This window comes from Anopheles aquasalis, chromosome 2 (assembly GCF_943734665.1).
Source record: "Anopheles aquasalis chromosome 2, idAnoAquaMG_Q_19, whole genome shotgun sequence".
NCBI lineage: Eukaryota > Metazoa > Arthropoda > Insecta > Diptera > Culicidae > Anopheles > Anopheles aquasalis.
Window position 1 is genome coordinate 46030001 of NC_064877.1, and position 10000 is coordinate 46040000.

General features: G+C 45.7%; 1 protein-coding gene across 3 annotated transcripts in view; it reads right to left on the reverse strand.

Annotated features, from left to right (window-relative positions):
• Positions 1–10000, reverse strand: part of LOC126581429 (cadherin-87A) — a 126033-nt gene that overhangs the window by 29604 nt on the left and 86429 nt on the right. The window lies entirely within an intron of this gene.

Here is a 10000-nt window from a genome sequence, read left to right on the forward strand (position 1 = left end):
GTAAAACCGGAACTGTGAACCAAGGGCGAGTGACAAACATACGGCTCGTCCGTCCTTATATATGTTAAAAAAAAAAAAAAAAAAACCAAGGGCGAGTGCAAAATCAACAAAACCGTTGGAAATAAATACTGATCGGCCACAGTGACCGAACGTGAGCGTCGCAAAGCACGAAAATTGACACAAAAACGGAAATAGGATCGAAAAACTAGAGGAAGCAGGGAAAAGCATTGCCGGAGAATAGAACGGAACGAAACGAAACGGAAGGGAAGATGCAAACAGAATGAATAATTCGGTTTATGCTGAATGTGTATTTTCGATGCAGATTCCGTTTGCTCCGTCGTCCATCACTCGCACGATGCCCGCTGTCCGCAGGATCACGGCACCGCATCCTTCGTGCGTTTGGTCACAGGAGAAACGCTATCAAAAACCGGTCACACACGCATCATCATGCGGGAACGGCGCGATGGGGAGCGACGGTTGATGGATGCCGTTGCTGCTGCCGGATGGAATGAGGATTTTATTCATAATGTCCTTTGGAACTGCGCCGCGAGCGAAAGCCGATCGGATCGTCCGTCAACATTGGGGGGGACATTTTTTTCGGTTGTCGGATATGCGTTGTTTTCATTAGCGAGACCGTTTGTTGTGTCAAAGCGTCCGGGTGCTCCAGAGTAGAGATCTCGAATGATATGCTGGCCGGACGGAACGGACATCGATGCCATGATGGCCAGGGGGGGGGGGGGGGGAGGGCGAAACATAAGCAAACGTATTATTATAACGCAGGCCGAGCCACTGACGGAAACGACCGACAGTGACGGGAATAGCGATCCCGATGCCGGTCAAGGGCCCTCTACGAATGGGCAAAAAACATCGACACCTACTTCTGAAACTTCGTGGGATTTTTTCGAATTCGTCTCTCTGTACGTAGAAAGCAGCGTGGCTAGCTATTGCTCAACGACGCGAGGGTCAAAAAGGTGACTCGCACGTATCACTACTAGAGAACAAATGAATTTTTGTGCTCTTCAACATCCCCGGTCGGGGGGACATTGGAACAGATTATTTTTAGGTTCAACTCATGACTTATGCGAGCTTGCGCTTGCAGTTGATCCTGATTTGACCAAATTAGAGTTTTTTGTACGACCGGACCTGCGTCAGCTCTGAACAGGAATCATCATGGCTGTGAAGCCAGAAGAGCTTCATGGAGTAATTAATTGTGACGCTATTGTTTTGGTCTATGCTCTAAAAAATAACGGAACAAAACCATGGCATAGGAAATTCGTCAAGTGATTCAAGTGAGCCACAGGCAGAATATATTCCATGTTAAAAAAGGCAGCTAACTTCAAATGTAGCAGCAAAAATCAACGATTAGATATCAGGATGAATATCGCGTACAAAATATTATCCTTTATTCTGCAGGATAAACATGCCCGATACACATACGAAACAGTTCAAAGTAACTATCGCAAGGTTGCCTTCCTGGGTCTCCAACTCATATTAGCATGCGCGCCACAAAAAAAAGTAACAGCCATTCAGCGGGTTGTAGTTTTACAGTTGTGTTCAAAATAATAGCAGTGCCGAACCACCCAGTAAAGAAATGATCATTATTCAAGTATGCGTTGTCTATTTTATCAATCAATCATGTGGGTGTGTAGTGGTGGGATCACTGATAAGATAGACATACTACTTGCACCAAGAATATCATAACTTGCTGATATTTTTGCGAAAAACTGCTGCAACGTCTGTTTTTTACTGTTCAAAATAATAGCGGTGGTGAGTGGTTCTAAGTTATTTTCATTGTTATTTTGTGTTGAAAAACAAAATTCTTTGCACGTTTTGCTTTTCCATCAATCGGTTAATATGTAAAAAGCAAAAAATTAACGAAAGGCAAGACTTTTTTATTTTTACAGCAGTAAAATGGGACCCTCTAACCATTGATCTGATGAGAATCGGAATTTTATTTTAAAAATATGGTAAAGTAAGAAAAATCGTACTTGCAGGTTCAAGAACTACTGGGATGCTTTGCCAAAATGATCAGCAATGATTTAAAATGGAAAGCGGAGGCAAAAACTAGTGCCGGCAGCGATGCAAGTCTCAGGAGACTGGCTGAAAGATAGTGTACATGTCGAGGAGAGATCCAACAATCACTTCCAACAGGATTAGGGATGCATTGGACTTGTCTGCGAACACAGTAGCAGTCAGGGGACGATTAATAGAAGCTAATCTGTACGCACGAAGTCCCCGTAATGTACCCTTGTTGACGAATCGACATGTTGCAAACCGTCTTAAGTTTTCAAAAAGCCACGTCGACTGGTCCAAGGAAAAATTACGCAATGTTTTGTGATCTGACGAATCCAAAATAGTGTTGTTTGGATCAAAATACCGTCGTTAGTACGTAAGACGTCCATTTGCCTCAGAATTTCGACCACAGTATACGGTAAGGACATTAAAACATGAGGGGGCCAATATAATAGTATGGGGATGTTTTTCCTGCTATATTGCCTGGCCATTTTATCGTATACCAGGCATCATAGACTATCATGCATACATCAGAATCCTTGTCTGGGTCATGCTTCCTTATGCTGAAGACGAAATGCCATTGAAATTATTATTTCAACAGGATAATCCTGATCCTGATCCTCCTGATCTCAATTCCATTGGGAATCTATGGGTAGATGTCAAATGTGCTGTTTCGGAAGCAAAGCCGATGAAAATGGAAGAGTTTTGGTCAGTAGTTCGTAAATCGTGGGCTGCGATCCCTGTCCCTCGATGTCAAAGACTTGGAAGCTCTATGCCTAAGCGATGCGCCTCTGTAATCAAGAATAAAGGCTATTCTACAAAGTATTGAAGTGGAAAAAACAATATCAGTACCACGGAACCTTTTTTTCTTTTCAAATTTGATATTCTCGAGTTAAAATACTAGGAATGGTGAAACACTGCTATTTTTTTGAACAGCTACTTTTTTAGTTATTTTAAAATTGCCCTTAGTAATGGGCTGATTTTAAAAAGTAAACTATGCATTCTTATTTAGTTTTGTTCCTTTTTGTATACACAACAAACAGATTTCGAATCGATGCATGAATTATCATTTTATGTTGCTTTTTAGCTTTTGAACCAGCCACTGCTATTATTTTGAACACAACTGTAAGTATTAACCGATCCTCCTGTCATTTCAGCACATAATTTGGATCACATGGCTTTAATAAATTTGATTTTTCCTACCAAAAAAGGAAATTCCAAACAGGTCGCACATGAAATAGGAAACGATGTAGCTCCGTTTCCAAAATCCGGTGATGGAGGCGCCAGGTAACCGGTAAAAAAACACAGTTTCAGGGGGCCGTAATTGAAATTTAAATCGCTAAATAACCCAAGTATCTCAAACTCCATTATGCGGTGAATGTTTAAATGTTGAAAACATGTTTCTTTATTCAATTTTTCGAACATTACTGTCATTGCAGATATAATACCAATCTTCAATTCCAACATAAGCATAGCATAAAAATACATAGAACATACAATTATGGGCCAAATGATGTAAATTCGAGTCCAAATTAATTAATAAAAATCAGAAATACAAGGGTGCTCGATCACAAACCGGAGGAATTTTCTTTAATAAGCATAGAAGACTCCTCGGTTTTAGCACCTAATAAGTAAGAAAGTAGATAAATATTGTTTATATCTGAAACTGACGGATATCCTCGCCTGATCAATGATACAGCAATTTTACAAAAGGAAACCGTTGACCAAAGGAGCAAGCTCAAAAATGATCACGAAATGATCGATAGCAATAATTCAAAAAAAGCGAAGCGAAGATCAGGACACAGCCAGACCACACATTCCTAGGTAGTTTTATGCTTTCACCGCAGACCTAATTATCGACTCTCAATCACTCGATTACGGTTCGTGACGGTCGTGAGCCGCTCTCGTCTTTGGCAATAGGAATTGTGCGAAATCGAACAAACACCGCGTGAACGAGCTGCCGTTGTGTGTAGAAGCTGCTCGTTCTGTTCAATTTACTTTCGTTCCTGGTGTTCCTTTGGCCGACCGGCCATTTAATGAATTTTATAAACTTACATCACACAACCCACTGGAAAGGGAACCGGACCGTAACGTATTTCCCAACAAGGAACGAACGAGCGCGCGTCACGGCGAACGATTGGATTCGATTACGTTGCCGGACTCAGCGACCATCCAGCATGGCGTTCTGTTGCGAGAACCGTGAGTCCGAAAAGAAGGATGCTCCTAGTGGCTCGTGGTTACCAGAGGCTTCCGAAGCAAAGGGAGTGAAGCAAGATGAAGCACTACACATGGACCGAATGCCTGTCGGCTTCTCTTACCCCTGGAATACCCCGGACCAACCGACAAACAAGTGTCTCGATCGGCTTAGAACGCAGTGGGGGCGCTGTTGAAGAAGCTCTCGCCGTTGCCGTTGAGTTGTCGATATTAATTTTATTTTCCAATTTATTGATCCCTTCTTTCGCTCTCTCTTTCTATCTATCTATCGGTCCGACGGAACTCCAAATCGAATTCGTCCGTTCCAGTGAACTATTGCTTGGTGTTCCTTCTACGTCGCTCCTTCTTCTTTTATTCTTCCAACACCATTCAGCCGAGTGTTCAGCATCGGGGAAACGCATGTCGGCCCAACCCTTATGTGAACACGTGTCCTTGGCCTGGTGTGTATGTGTTGTGGGGGTGGTTTTAGAAGCAGCATCCTGGCCCAAACTTCCCTTCAACCCCTAAACGATTCTTATCCTGGGGCGAGAAGAGGCGGAAGCATTCTTGAACAGTCGTTCGCAGACTCGACCGACCGACCGACCGAATGGCGCATTCTGCTGCTCCCGGAGAGAGGGAGAGAGTGAGGGTGAGATTCCAGCGCCCAGAAGAGAAGCATTACCACCCCCAAAAATCTCGTTTTCATCCAACGTCGAAAAGGTCCTGTTTGTGGGCAAGATTTGTGGAGAAGTTGAGGAGCGGGAAGAAGATCACACGCAAGGCAGCCTAGGGAAATCGGGACGATTTTTCTTTCTCCGCCTGTTCTCCACCATTGGGTTAGTTTACCGACTGACATGTTTTCATGACGTCCTCCATGCCATGCCCCTCTTTTCGGGGCCTAGATCTGCTTCTCGGTGTGTGCTTCGTGTTTGGTTGGGGAGTTGAATGGTGTGGTGCGACGGTGGCAGTGGCCCCAGGTCATTTGTTGGAGAGTTTTGCTATCTTTGAGTAAATAGGATTTGTCAAACAAGGCTCTCGGTCCGGGACCCGGACTCGTTCATGTATGTAAATGGAAATCACGCAATGCTGCTGTAGTGCTGTTGCCTTGTTCTCGATTGCTTGTATTTGAATTGTCAAGCGTGTGTGCCGCTGGGTGTGAGAACAATAGGAGAGATAAACAGTTTTTTATGTGAACGATCAAACACATTTAACAACCGCTTATCGGCTCTCCTCAAGCCCGATTGTTGGCCATTACTGTGGGAGAAACAAGTATCCATACAATTGCATGACACCCAAATCCGCATCTAAAGCACTTGTTTTGGCAGGATAAAAATGATGCCCCTTTTTGATTGCTGATGACCACAAGATATTATGTGATCATGTGACCAATCTCAAAATTAGCACTACTCTACCCACTTGATTGAAGGCAAACTTTGTAATGCATGCCTGCTGGTTCGTCAGCAAAGCTTTAGCGGATGCAATCAACTAACGATCAGCTTACGTGGTATTACAATGTAATCTGACCGGATTGCACCGTTTGGAAAATGCTCACACTCATTTTCGGTGCCTTTTTCCCGAGGGAGGGACTTTTCTAATCCGGCTAGTTGGAGCTGCAGAGCGCGTTTCCTCCTCTGCTGCTGCTGTCGGCAACAAATTCGTCTCGAGCGTGGTGTAGAATCGATCAGCGCTGTTTGCCGTCGGCACCACGGCAGTTTTTCGAGGGGGAAGGTTTTAGAATGAGCCAAAGCTTTTTTCTCCCCGGCATTCGTGGCCGCGCTGGTTGGTCGTTTCCGGCACCGTTTGCCAGAAACCAAAATGCCCGGAAAACCCCATAAACCACACTGGCGCTGAACACACATTCTAACCCGCGAAAGGGCCCCCTAATGGAGCTCCCCGAGGTGGATGCTAACGTTCTTCTCCTGCTGCTGCTGGGCGTTCGTGGCCGCCCAGTCTCAGCAGAATCCGTGGAATGGAATTTGGTGAGCCGCCACGCCGCCACAGGACGCACGCCAGGAGAGAAAGATTCCTTTCTGTGTTTTGCGACTCGAGCGCAACACGCGCAAAAATACCGCAGCTGCGATAGGGTGCGAGAGGGGGAGGGGATGAGGCGTTGAGCACCCCCTCCCCACCATCGTTCGCTTCATCCTCTCATGTCCATCATTTGGTCCATTGTTTCTTGGAGCTTCGTCGATCTGGATCCCACAAAATGCTGGCATCCTGTGTTGGGTGGTGTTGGGGTTGTTTTTTGCTGCCTTAGCACACACATATACACTCACACCAACAACCCCACACGTGTATCGCGCGTCGGAGGATGCACTTCACGCGAGATTATCGTCAGCCGGGAGAAGGGGGCGCTCGAGGGCCCGTGGAACCGTGAAACAAAGTAAAACGTTCAATAAAGAGACGCGCAAAAGGCGGGCTTTCGCACGGAGGGGGAATATTTCTCCATTTCCGAGCTTTTACACCATCGGCTCGGTCCCTGGTCCATGGCTAAAACCTCGCTTGCTCGCTGGCCACCAACACACCAGGCAGATGATCAGCAGAAGCACCGTTTACTCCATTAGGGAATCATGAAAAAGCATGAACCACTATGGCCGCTGTGGGGCCGACGGGCAATTACAGACGAGATGGCTGGTTGTGAGATCGCATCGCACCCGAAGCCGCCGAAGAAAGTGGCCAGAGCCAGCCACTCGGCGTCCGGTGTCCGGTCAATCGATGGTGAGATCCTTTGTACTGGATTGAAGGATTAATTTGAGGCTTTCTAAGTGAAAGCCTTTAGTGCCGAGCGATTATCCTGCTTGTTAGTTGTGGTCGACTAATTAGATGCCCTCTGATAGGAAGCACGGGCATGTGTCGTGTTCCGGAGGAAGCAGAGTGATGCGGGTAGCCATTGTTTACGATGCCTTATTGTTGCTAGAGGTGTTAGTGAGAAACAATCATCAACCAACAACCAGCAAACCACCAACAAATATAAAGGAACATAACCACCATAGTAACTTTATGTTAAGAACTGTAGAAAGCGAAGTAACATTCAGGAAGAAACATTCTTTACTTTCAATGTTGCTTTTAACGTATGCATTAAAAAAAGAGAAAAATTTAGCCGATTTTTCATGGGCAAACCGTCTATCGCACTGCAGAAACTAAAAATGCAGCTTTAATAGTAATTATCGCTGAGCCATTAGGCAAAATTTGAAAGCTCTATCAGTCGAACTCTAATCGTGGTGGCGAAAAATGTGAAGCAACTTCGTTCCGAGGTTTGTGCATTTTGAAAAACGGCTATCCTGATACGTCCAAAAAGTTAATCGTGGGTCACTATGTGAGCGCCGGATATGACCGTTCCAGTATCTGCATGATCTTGGCGCTATTGCTCAACAATAAAAGCATCACAAGAAGGCTGACGACTCTGATCGACAAAAAGCTCCAAAGGATTTTGATTCGACCGAGACCGAGGAAAAAGTGGCTACATCGCTGCGTGGCATTGGCTGTGCGATTGTTGCAACTGGCCAAAAATTTAAGAAGTACCTGGTGGACATGGGTAAACATGTCAGAAAGCGGAAGTACCGGCCACTGATCTCAGAGCAGCTCGCAAAGAGTCGAGGCGATCGTTAGACGAAAAGGAGCGGCTGAGTACCGAAGATTGCGAACCCTTCAACGCATCCCAGCTGCTGCCCATCTAAAACTTCAGGGCTCTCTTTAAACGTAGGATCTATTGTAACAATTTATCGCAAAAACGGAGGAGAAATTGATTGAAAATGCACAGAGAGAGTTGAAAAACATGTGCGCAAATATGTTTTCGACTGGCATGTCGAAATTACCAGCTAACTGCCGGAATTCTGCTTGGAATGGTACCAATTTTTTTTGCGAATAAACTGATAAACTCACTTTCCACGGGTAATTTACAAAACTTAATTATCAGTCATAGTTTATTTTTTATTAGCTTTTAAAAATTGTCCCTTTTTTCAATGCATTTCGTTATTCAATACGGTTAAAATTCACTGTAAAGAACTGCCACAATTACATGGTTGATAGTCTTATATGATCGAATGTCGACTATGACGATCTTCTATATTATTGCTTTTGAAACCTGTTGCGACAACATAATTTGAGAGGATGTAATTTATTATACTTATCGATCGATTAAAATGGTTGTTTAACCCTCTAAATTAGGTCACAGTTACCCATTTCTGACAAGAAAACGACTTTTATTTCCAAAAAGCTCATTTCTGACAGCTAATGAATGATCCTTAACAGCGAAGGATGCTACCGTTGTCATGTCATGTATAGCATTCGTATTCAATTGAAACACAAATTTAATCTTCAATTGGTGCAAACGTTTCACGCACTAATCATTCATCATCGTCAAAAAAAAAACTATTAACCAAACACAAAAAACCGTTCCACTAGCACGCTCGCCCACGGCATGGAGGTGGATTTTTGGTGGATTTTCGCACTTTCGGTATGCCGCAGATAAAGCGGCCCCTATCCATAAGGCCGCGGTAGTCCGGAAAAGTACCGTTCCATCACTCGCAACAACTCTCGCTGGGAACGCCCGTCGTACCGGTTTACCATGGTAACCTCAAAAACCCCTCACATTGCTCCGAAACTTTCCGAATCTTCCCTGTCCGTGGGGCTGGTCTCACCGGAAGCGATCGAACCAGTGTGCTGCCAAAGTTTCCACCTAGGCCAAAAACCACTTCAATGGATCCCTAATTTTGCAAACCCCGTTACCAGGCCCCGACGTTGCGAGAGCAACTGGCCGAGAGTCCAAGTTGCTGCTGCTGCTGCTCGATGCCGTTGCCGTTGCCGTTGCCAGAGTTCTAGCGAACCATTATTCGGAATTTCCCTTACATCGTGAGCGCGTCGTCCGAACCGGGGCGAGGGCTGCGCATCTCCAGCGAAGCTACGGAAATTAGCATATAGATCAAGCATCAAGCGAAGCTGGTAAATGCACTTCCGTTTCTCATTTTCCCATGGTCCTTCCTGGTCTCCTTCGGGTCGGTTGGAGTGGTAGTAGTAGTTTTTGCCCTGGTGTGGCCCACGGTACCCACCCACCGGTCGGTGTGGAAAGGAATTCCCTTCGGTGGTGGCTCCGGATGAGCCTTTTCTTTGAGCTGAGTAGCGTTGGTGGGTCGGTGGGTAACCACAGCCGCAACCAGCACGTTTGTCGGTCGAGCATAGCGAAGGTGTCAAGCGAAAGGTGTAGGCACGAGAGGATCTGAAGCATGTACCACTGCCGAGTGCCGACCATTATGTGGGTGTCTGTGTGTGAACCACCCACCCCTCTGCTTCCTTCCGGCTCAATCAAACCCCAAAAACTTTGCTCACAATTGAATTTTCGTGATTCGAAAGGGTCGAAAGTTAGCCCTCGGTGAGCGAGCGAGCGTGCGCGCGCGTGTGTGTTAGTCGGTACCCTCCCCCGGCCCACCGGGTGGGCGCAAAAGGTTCACAATTACGAGTGGCTTCCGGTTTCCTTGGTGACGGGCACCGCAAAGGAAGCTGCGGCGCCCGTCTGTGAGTGGAAGGATTTCGTTTCGAGGGCAAACGCAGCATAGTGATGATGGCGTGGCGTGATAGAAAAATGGACACAAATTCCGAGAATGGAATGGGGCAGTTTTGAGTTCCATTTCTGTTCACCATCGCACGAATGTATGTGCGTTGGAGCGTCGTTTGGTTGGTTGGTTTATGCGAATTCATTACCTGCACACACAATGAGGGCACAATCCGGGCTTGCCTGCTCGATATTCATACCTTTTCCAATGACGTCGCTGTCATGTCGTTTCCGAGTCGGGTTTGA